A 10,208-nucleotide genomic window follows, 5' to 3' on the forward strand; every position below is an offset into this window, starting at 1 on the left:
TATTGGGCTACATTGGGCTATATATATGTTAGAGCCCAAATGTAGCCCAAAGATGGCCACCAGAGACAAAAAAAACAAATGTAGCCCAAATATCAGCCAGATGTAGCCCAACTATAGCCCAATGACAGAATGTCCCAGAGTGTTCTAAAGAACAACTAGAGCGCTAACAGTCTTACTTATGACAAAAGTATGGCACACCTGAAGTCATCTTGATTGGAATAAAGTGTTAACACTTGAAACATTTAATTTGCAAAGGAACAATATGAGGGGGTTCATTTTGCCATAGAAATTATGATTAGTGCTGAAGAAAGAAAAATTAGGGCACATTTTGAGTGACTTCTCAAATCCTCTTATATTTCCTAAAAAAATTCTGACAGGCTGACTTCTGAAATGCGTTTGACATCTAATATTGCAACGTTAATCACCTCAACCTTGATCGCTAGTGAATACAAGACTGGCCCAAGGGTCCCAAATGGGACACCGGCCTAATCAAAGCAGTGCTGGAGAAGACGTTGAGAGCTACTTTGCCTCTCTAGAAGCAGTAGAACATGAAGTAGAAGGACTATTTCTCCTTTCTTCACCCCAAGGCAAACTGCCTCCAAATCCTAAAGCACCCGTAAGGGAACTAAAGACATATCCTAAACCACATGATAGGTTGAGAACTAAAAGACAGATGGGACAATTATTATGTTCAACTTTCTAGGACATTCTACTTCCACACAATGGCCACCTGTCAAAGAGAACTGGTTTGATACTAAAGGAAAAGGTGTGAACCGTTCAAAGGGGGAAATGGCAATTACTGCAAATTAGTTTTAGAAATGAAGGAAGAGTCAGAAAATGTTAAACCAAGCCAAAGGATGAACCATGAACAATGCAAGTTCTCAGCCAAGAAGGAACCTCAGAGAGGCACCGTGTTGAGTTATTCTTCTCTGGTGAGCAGGAAAACAAAACTGCCTCAGACACCTTGCAATGCATGATGGAGAAACTGCCTGGCTCTCGAGTTTATAAAAGTGCAGTGTCTTAATTTGGTACTGTCGGTACCTAGCATATAGAGGCTACATTTGAGGTTCTACAAAGGGGTCAGTTTAGTACTGTTTTCAGCCAAATGCACGTTATCAATTTGTTTAATGGGAATTACGTTTTAATATCCAAACAGGAAATTGATAATTTTGCCTCATACAGGCACATTTCCACTTTAAAAATAAAAATTGTGTTCATGCATTGAAAAAAATATATAGGGCTTATTGACTAAAAATGCTAAGGCCCGGTGGCATGCTCCTTTGACTTAGTCTAATATATGCTTGCAAAGTATGCGTGTAATTTGAATAAGTTAACCTCAATTTTAGCATTTCACCATTGCATATGCGGAAGGCTCACTTTTACCAAAGAGTTAGCTGTGAGTTGTGCGGTTGTTTGCAAAGGGCCAGCTAGCTGTAGGATGCATATCCTTTGTGAACTGTACATTGCTTCTTCTGTTGATGTAGATCAGATTAAGCTAAATACCCTTCTGCATGATGCACTTATGTATGGAGTGCAATCTGGGGGATGAGGGGACCCTTTCCATGATTCGTTTTTGCATAAACTCTGCATATGCTTGTTCTGTTGATGCATGTTAGAGTAAGGTCACAGCCCCTTCAACAAGGTGTTTCCCTTGCAGGCATACTATTAAGAACTGCCATCACGACTAAGACAGTACCCGTTGACATCATTTGGTAATTTCGTATAATTGGCACACAGTGGTTTTGTTGATGTTGGCTTCGGAAAGAAGAATACCGCTTTGCAATATGTAGGGTTTGAACAAGTGCACTTTTATTCACTGCAATGACTAGAAGTCATTTAATGTGATTTCTCATGTGCGGGTCATTGGTTGCAGTGATTGCTTCCAGGGGTGGGCGAAGCTCGCGGAGTTGCACTACGCGGAATACCGCGCAGATGAATAGAAACTCAGTGAAATTCTGCAAGCGGGTGGAGTTGCTCCACTCGCCCACTAAGCTACCGAAATACTTTATCACCATAAGCACTGGAGGGGACCTCAGCAATCCAGGCTCCTTCAGAGCCCAAAGTGCCTAAATCCTCAGTGACCTAAATACACCAAAAACAACCGTTATCTAACCCAAACCTAACAAACTAAGGGGCAGATTTATGATGCCCTTGCGCCGCAATTGCGTCACTTTATTTGACGCAACTGCGGCGCAAACAATGCGCCCTATTTACAACGTGACGTATCTAGGAGATGCGTCACGTTGTAAAGCCCTGCGCCATAAGGAGGCGTTCCTGCGCAGGGGAGGCGGCGTTCCTGCGCAGGAACGCCTCCTGAAAGTGGCTGAGTGAAATCTATGAGATTTCACTCAGTCACTTTCAGGCCAATGCTGCGTCAAAACCCTGCACCTGCTTGAAGCAGTCGTAGGTCTTGATGCAGCATTGTGTAGATGGGGCACCCCCGAGCCTTGCTGGAGCTGCGTCGCGCTTGCGACGCAACTCCAGCAATGCGCCACATTTCCGGCACAGATGCGTCACGCATCTGTGCCGTTTTTGCACCATGGTGCGCCGCATTATAAATGCGGCGCACCATGGGTGGCGGAGCTGTGGCGCACGTTAACTGGCGCATGCCTGGGGATGCGCCAGTTAACATAAATCTGCCCCTAAATATTAAGCAACTCAAGCACCTCAGCAATCCAAAAAACATCTCAGGAACTCCCAGATGTAAAAAAACACAAGCAGCTCACTCACGCCGGCAGCCCACGTTGGCCCTCAACCGCCCCTAACCCGCCTCCGACTGGCCATGATGACAGGGTGGTCGGGGCACTGAAGGAGTAGATTTGGGGCGAAGGAGGTGATAGTAACCCAGGAGGGCACACCCAATAAAAAACTATTATTGCTTCTGTACCTTCCCTCCTGATGCAATTGCCCAGACGTAACTAGTAATTGCTTCCACACAGCTCTAATTGCAGGAAGTGACATCATTTGACCCTGATGGTCCAACCAACGGTGATTACTTGTGGGTGGTGGAAATGGTGTTTCGATATCTTAATGTGAATAGATTATAGTGGTGGGTGCCGGTAACTCCGTTTTTTACAAACTCTGCCCTCCAAGCAGAGTAACAAAAACTTTGTGAAATCCGCCAGAGTTTACCACTCACCCCTACCTATATCCTGCCTATGTATGGTTATGACTATGTAGTAGGACCAGTCATATTTGTTTACAATTAGTTATTTAGTCGGTTGTTTCTTCAGGTTGGTGCACTGTGCAGGTGCTTTTGCAATCTAGTGCGGCACTGATTTGTACTTACTGGTCTCTCGTTGAGAAGAGGAGTGTTGTGTATGGCCACAAAGTTGTCTTTGCTGATAAGTAAGAAGTCATAGGGTTTTGTTGCTTATACCGTTGTCCAGGTATTTATAAGTGTGTGGTATGGAAAACCATTAACGCAGTAACATTCTGACTGTTAATCGGAATATGTAGTATATTTGCTTGAGAATATTAATTTGTGCCAGGACACTAGGGAAAGGTGAGTGTGCCTAAGAATGCGATGATGCATAGTGTTGGTGTGTGTGTACAGAGGAAGGCGGACACATTATTACTAAGCAGAAGTAAGACTCACTTACTACAGCCATGAAGTTAATGTTGCACATAAGTCCACACATATAATGCAGAAGTTAATGCTTTATACCAACTGGTCCTGTCTATGTGTTTAATGATTTGCTGTCAATCCACGGCACTGGACTTCTTAACTCTTTTCATACTCAAAGTCTTTCGGGGCTCTTCATAAATAGAATGGAGGCACTTTAGGCATCTATGTCATTGTTTTAATATCAAGAGCAGCAGTAGGTAATGGGTCCATGATGTCAAAAACAAATTTCAGAAACATCACTTACATGCAAAATCAGCTTCTCCACAGTCATTATCTTCATCTCCAGGTTACTGGCTATCCGAATCTCTCTTTCTTTTACTCATCATTTTGAACAATACAGGAGAGGGCTCAGTTTGGCGACTGTCTGAAAAACACCATCAAATAATCAAATTAAGAGCCCTGCATGAGTGTGTCTTTTAGTGAGACTGTTGAAATGAAAAGGGGACATCATTGTGGACTTGTTATCCTTTCCTAATCAGACTCCTGTCTCCAGGGCTTGTGCGAACTCTCTTACAAAGAAAGCAGAAATGATTCATAACCTTCAAGAGGACAGCCAGTAGTGAAACAAGGTGCTTGCCAAATCAATTCGAACTCTGAAAGTGATATATATATATATTCAGCTCCTTAGGGAATTGTCCATCAAACAAACCGCACTCGTGCACAAGTTGCTCTTTCCCACAAGCTTTATTCAGGTATGGTTCGTCGCACTTGCCTGTAATTATTCACGCCTGACTGAGCCCAACGCGGTTCGATAATTCTCTTCCTCAGAGGCTCACACAGTCAGGAGTATGCAGTAGTAAGTTCCCCGATTCCTTGTTCGGCAAATATCGTGCACTTAAATAGGCGACTTTGCCTTCTGAGAGACGGAGTTCTTATTTTCCCACAATGGTTGCATACTCGATGTAGCGTTTTTTTTTTAAAAAAAAAGGTCCTCAAATTAACCCCGGCAGTAGCGGCTCTCCTCAATCCATACTTGTGCCCCACGATTGAACCGGCTGTCCATAGGTTCCGTGGCCCCCCGCCAAGGGGTGGTGCGGTTCAGCGGCAGGACGGCCGCTAATACTTCCAGCTCCTATGGGAATTGTCCATGGGTCAGGGAGGTGAAGCACGAGGCGCATACATTGTCGGATCACTCTCCGGTAATTCTTGATATGCAGATCCCCACCTGCGAGAGGCCACCCTTTACTTGGAGTTTACAAGCCACTGAATTAACAGACCCAGTATTCAAACAAACAAAAGCTCAGGCAATCAGGATTTTTTTTAGGGAGAATGAGGGCTCTAGATAGTGCGGAAGTGCTTTGGGAGGCTTTGAAATTCACCATCAGGGGGGCATTGGGGCACAATCAGGAATGCTGGGTGACATCCGGCGCCGCATTAAAAAGCTGGCATCTGATGTTTCAGCACTTGAACGAGAGTATGAGACCAACCCTTCTCCTGTGAAAATAGCTGGCATACGTACGCTTGTCACGGAACACAATGACACAGTTGACCAGGAGTTGCTTCACTGCTCTCGCCGGAGGACGGCCCGATACTATGGTGAGGGAGGCCGCCCGAGTCGCTCCCCAGCGCAAAAACTGCCAGCAACGCGCACTCAGGAATATATAACGGAAATGCGTGACATAGATGGGGTTGCTTACTACTCCACTCTGGAGATCAGTGCTACTACTGAGCACTTTTACACCCAACTGTATGCAGCTAAAAGTGCTCTGTCGCCTGAAGAAATTGGCGAATATCTAGATGATGTTGCATTAGGCTGGCTCTCAAACTCCCATCAGGAATATTTGGTTCAGCTGTTTGACGAAGAGGACGTTAAAATGGCCATAATGTTGCTACCAACTTGCAAGGCAGCCGGTATGAATAAAAAAAAACTGTTGCTCCAAATCTATTTATTATTTCCAATAACGGCAGTCACCATGAGGACTTGCTGCCAGTCAGTACTATTTCCTGATAACCATAGTCGAGAAATGGCTAATTTGAAATAAATTATGGTCTTGGGGGCTATGGTTTTTTTATACTGTTTTTCTGAAACCCCAAGTGGGATAAGATACTGGATTCAATAACTTTTTCTGGGCAACCAAATTGAAGATTACTAATACGAAAGACAGCCTTCTCACAGAGGGTTTCCCTGAAGCAATTGTTGGCTGTTTTTATTAAACAGCCGGTAATGCGAGGAGTGCCTGATGGTGTGCATGTGGGACCTCAGGGTATGCACATAAAGGGGTAAAGCCGATGGGTCTTTGGCCTGGAACCACATTAAATGCCCTGGCGGCCTGTCCCTTAACTATAGCTGCGCAGCAAGTAGAGCCAGCCGCACCGTTTAGGCCTTTTCCAGCTGCGCAGCAAGTAGTGCCAGCCGCACCGTTTAGGCCTTTTCCAGCTGTGCAGCAAGTAGTACCAGCTGCACCGTTTAGGCCTTTTCCAGCTGCGCAGCAAGTAGTGCCAGCTGCACAGTTTAGGCCATTAACAGCTGCGCAGCAAGTAGTGCCAGCTGGACCGTTTAGGCCACTTTATCCGTGGGGTCAGTTCTGACTGAGTTAGGAGTGAGATGTACTCCTTCGCCCCATTCCCTCACAGCTGTGTAGAACGTAGTACCAGCTGCAACGCTTAGATTTGTGCAAGTGCGCCTCCTTTGACTTTCACTGCATTGGCAGCAGCCATGACATTCTGGATACAGGACGTTTGAGCCCCCCCTGAGACAGCCAGTTTGCCAGGGAGACTGGGTGGTTTTGTTGGGTCCCAGGCCCTATTACGATTATGTGGTGCTATGAATTGTTTTTCATGTAATTTGATTGATTTACGCACCCTGTTCTGAGTAACTCTAAAGGTGGTCTTATGATGATGAGGCTGTCTTGCGTGTTTTGGTTTTGCTAGTGAGGTTTTCTTCCACCCTGTGACTTATGCCCCTAATGTTAGAGATTCTCAGGAGGTTTGGGTCCAATATTAGTCTGTTGAAAAAGACTCCAAGAAATCCTGCCGTGACCTCGAGAAAGCCTGGCGCCACAACCAGTCAACGGATAACATGACAGCCCTCAAGAACGCCACCCACAAACACCACCAGCTGATCCGCACCACCAAAAGGTCATCCTTCAGAGAACGACTGGACAACAACACCCACAACAGCAAGGAACTCTTCAATGTCGTGAAACAGCTCTTCAACCCCAACGCTAGCAACAACAACATCACGCCTTCTCAAGACCTCTGCAACTCTCTGGCCACCTTTTTTCACCGTAAGATCGTCGACATACACAACAGCTTCGGCGCTCAGAACTTGTACCCCACCACCGAACCTACACCCCCCACCACCACCCTGTGCGCCTGGACTCAGATCAGCACGGAAGATACCACCCACATGATGAACACCATCCACTCGGGCTCCCCAGCCGATCCCTGCCCACACCACATCTTCAACAAAGCCGACTCCGTCATCGCACCCAAACTTCGGACATCATCAACAACTCCTTCATATCCGCCACCTTCCGGGAGAGCTGGAAGCGCGCAGAGATCAGCGCCCTCCTGAAGAAACCCACCGCAGACCCCTCAGACCTCAAGAACTTCCGCCCCATCTCGCTCCTCCCCTTTCCTGCAAAAGTCATCGAGAAAACCGTCAACAAACAGCTGACAGTCTTCCTGGAGACGAACGGCTCCCTCAACCCATCGGAGTCCGGATTCCGAGCGAATCACAGCACCGAGACCGCCCTCATCGCGGCTACCGACGACATCCGGACCCTGCTAGACAACGGAGAAACCGCCGCCCTCATCCTGCTCGACCTTTCGGCTACGTTCGACACGGTCTGCCACCGCACTCTGACAACCCGCCTCCGCCAAGCCGGGATCCAAGGAAAGACCCTGGAATGGATCACCTCTTTCCTCTCCGACAGAACCCAAAGAGTCCGTCTCCCGCCCTTCCTCGCAGAAGCCACCAAGATCATCTGCGGCGTACCTCAAGGCTCCTCGCTCAGCCCCACCCTCTTCAACGTCTACATGAGCCCCCTCGCAGCCAGCCGACGACATCAGATCCCTGATCGACAACGGGGAAACAGCTGCCCTCATCCTCCTGGACCTCTCTGCAGCGTTCGACACTGTCTGCCACCGCACCCTAATACAGCGCCTCAGCAACATTGGAATCCAAGAGAAGGCACTGGAGTGGATCATCTCATTCCTCGCCGGAAGAACCCAGAGAGTCCGCATCCCCCCATTCAGATCCAAGTCCACCGAAGTCATCTGCGGCGTACCACAAGGATCCTCACTCAGCCCCACCTTCTTCAACGTCTACATGAGCCCCCTCGCAGCCATCGCACGCCAACACAACCTTAACATCATCTCCTACGCCAACGACACCCAGCTGATCCTCTCCCTCACCAACGACCCCGCCACCGCCAGAGCCAGCCTACACAAAGGAATGAAAGACGTCGCCAAGTGGATGAAGAACAGCCGCCTGAAACTGAACTCAGACAAGACGGAAGTCCTCATCCTGGGATCATCCCCCTCCGCCTGGGACGACTCCTGGTGGCCCCCTGCCCTGGGCACCACCCCCAAACCAACGGACCACACACAAAACCTGGGCTTTATCCTGGACTCCTCCCTCACGATGACCAGACAAGTCAACGACGTCTCGTCATCCTGCTTCAACACCTTGCGCATGCTCCTTAAGATCTTCTGATGGATCCCCACTGAAACCAGGAAGACAGTCACCCAGGCACTGGTCACCAGCCGACTGGACTACGGGAACACCCTCTACGCGGGAACCACTGCCAAACTACAGAACGCCTCCGCACGACTCATCCTGGACATCCCCCGCCGCAACCACATCTCCATCCACCTGAGAGACCTGCACTGGCTCCCCGTCAGCAAGAGGATCACGTTCAGACTCCTCACCCACGCACACAAGGCTTTCCACGACCTGGGCCCCAAGTACCTCAACAATCGCCTCACTTTCTACACGCCCACCCGCCAGCTGCGATCGACCAGCCTCGCCCTCGCCACAGTACCACGCATTCGCAGAGCCACCACTGGAGGAAGATCCTTCTCCTACCTGGCCGCCAAGACATGGAACTTCCTCCCCATCCACCTACGGCTGACCCACGACCATCTCTCCTTCAGGAAGCAACTCAAGACCTGGCTTTTCGAGCAGTAACGGACCCCTCCCTCCCAGCGCCTTGAGACCCTTCCGGGTGAGTAGCGCGCTATATAAATTGTTTGATTGATTGACCGCACCCAATCACAACCTCAACATCATCTCCTACGCCGATGATACCCAACTGATCCTCTCCCTCACCAACGGCCCCACCTCCGCCAGAGCCAGCTTCCAGGACGGAATGAAAGACATCGCAGACTGGATGAAGCTCAGCCGCCTGAAACTGAACTCAGACAAGACGGAAGTCCTCATCCTCGGCTCATCCATCTCCGCCTGGGACGACTCCTGGTGGCCTCCTGCTCTGGGCCCCCCACCCAAGCCCACGGACCATGCACGCAACCTGGGCTTCATCCTTGACTCCTCCCTCACGATGGCCAGGCAAGTTAACGCTGTTACCTCCTCCTGCTTCAACACACTCTGCATGCTCCGTAAGATCTTCCGCTGGATCCCCCCTGGAACCAGAAAAACGGTCACCCAGGCCCTCGTTACCAGCCGTCTGGACTACGGGAACGCCCTCTATGCTGGGACCACCGCCAAACTACAGAAAAGACTCCAGTGTATTCAGAAAGCCTCAGCACGACTCATCTTGGACATCCCCCGACACAGCCACTTCTCCGCCCACCTGAGGGACCTGCATTGGCTCCCCGTCAGCAAGAGGATCACGTTCAGACTCCTCACCCACACACACAAGGCTCTCCACGACTTGGGCCTCGAATACCTCAACAACCGCCTCACGTTCTACACGCCAACCCGCCAGCTCCGCTCCGCCAGCCTCGCCCTCGTCCCACGGATCCGCAGAACCACCCCCCGGAGGAACATCCTTCACCTACCTGGCGGCCAAGACCTTGAACACCCTCCCCACCCACCTATGACTCACCCAGGACCATCTCTCCTTCAGGAATCAACTCAAAACTTGGCTTTTCGAGCAGTAGCAGCCCCCCCCCCGGCGCCTTGAGACACAAGCGGGTGAGTAGCGTGCTTTACAAATACTCTTGATTGATTGATTGTTGAGATTATGGGCGTTTGATGCGGTTGGTGCCAAATGTGGTTTTTCTTATAGAATGATGCTAAGTACAGTGATCCCCAGTGGTTATTGGGTGCTCGTTTATGATCTATTTTACTTTTACTAAATTTACTCTGTGATGGTTCTGACAGTGGTCCAGTTGGCCCTGCCATATGTAAATGATTCCCTTGCAAACATTATCCAGTGCCAGGTGGCATCCTGTATACCTAGATGAAGGGCCCAACAAATACCAGCCGAATCTTTGAGACTCCCAAGCCCCCCATCTTCTGTTCTGAAGTAACAACCTGTTCCTAATCACCTCACTTCCCGGATGGCACATTAGTTCGGATATCTTCACCCCACATCTGGAATATGTGCCCCCCTTATGTCCTTATACTTCTCCTTATCACCGCTTTCCTAGAAACATCCTTCTCAAATCTCCC

General features: G+C 49.0%; 1 protein-coding gene across 1 annotated transcript in view; it reads right to left on the reverse strand.

Moving 5' to 3' along the window:
* The window catches only part of LOC147725642 (uncharacterized), an 89,361-nt gene extending 84,993 nt beyond the window's left edge, over window positions 1-4,368 (reverse strand). Inside the window, exon 1 of the mRNA XM_086964561.1 lies at window positions 3,873-4,368. The gene's annotated coding sequence lies outside the window, so the exon portion shown is untranslated. The remainder of the gene's footprint in view (window positions 1-3,872) is intronic.
* Window positions 4,369-10,208: the final 5,840 nt, after the last annotated feature.

Source organism: Lissotriton vulgaris, chromosome 3_2, assembly GCF_964263255.1.
Source record: "Lissotriton vulgaris chromosome 3_2, aLisVul1.2, whole genome shotgun sequence".
Taxonomy (NCBI): domain Eukaryota; kingdom Metazoa; phylum Chordata; class Amphibia; order Caudata; family Salamandridae; genus Lissotriton; species Lissotriton vulgaris.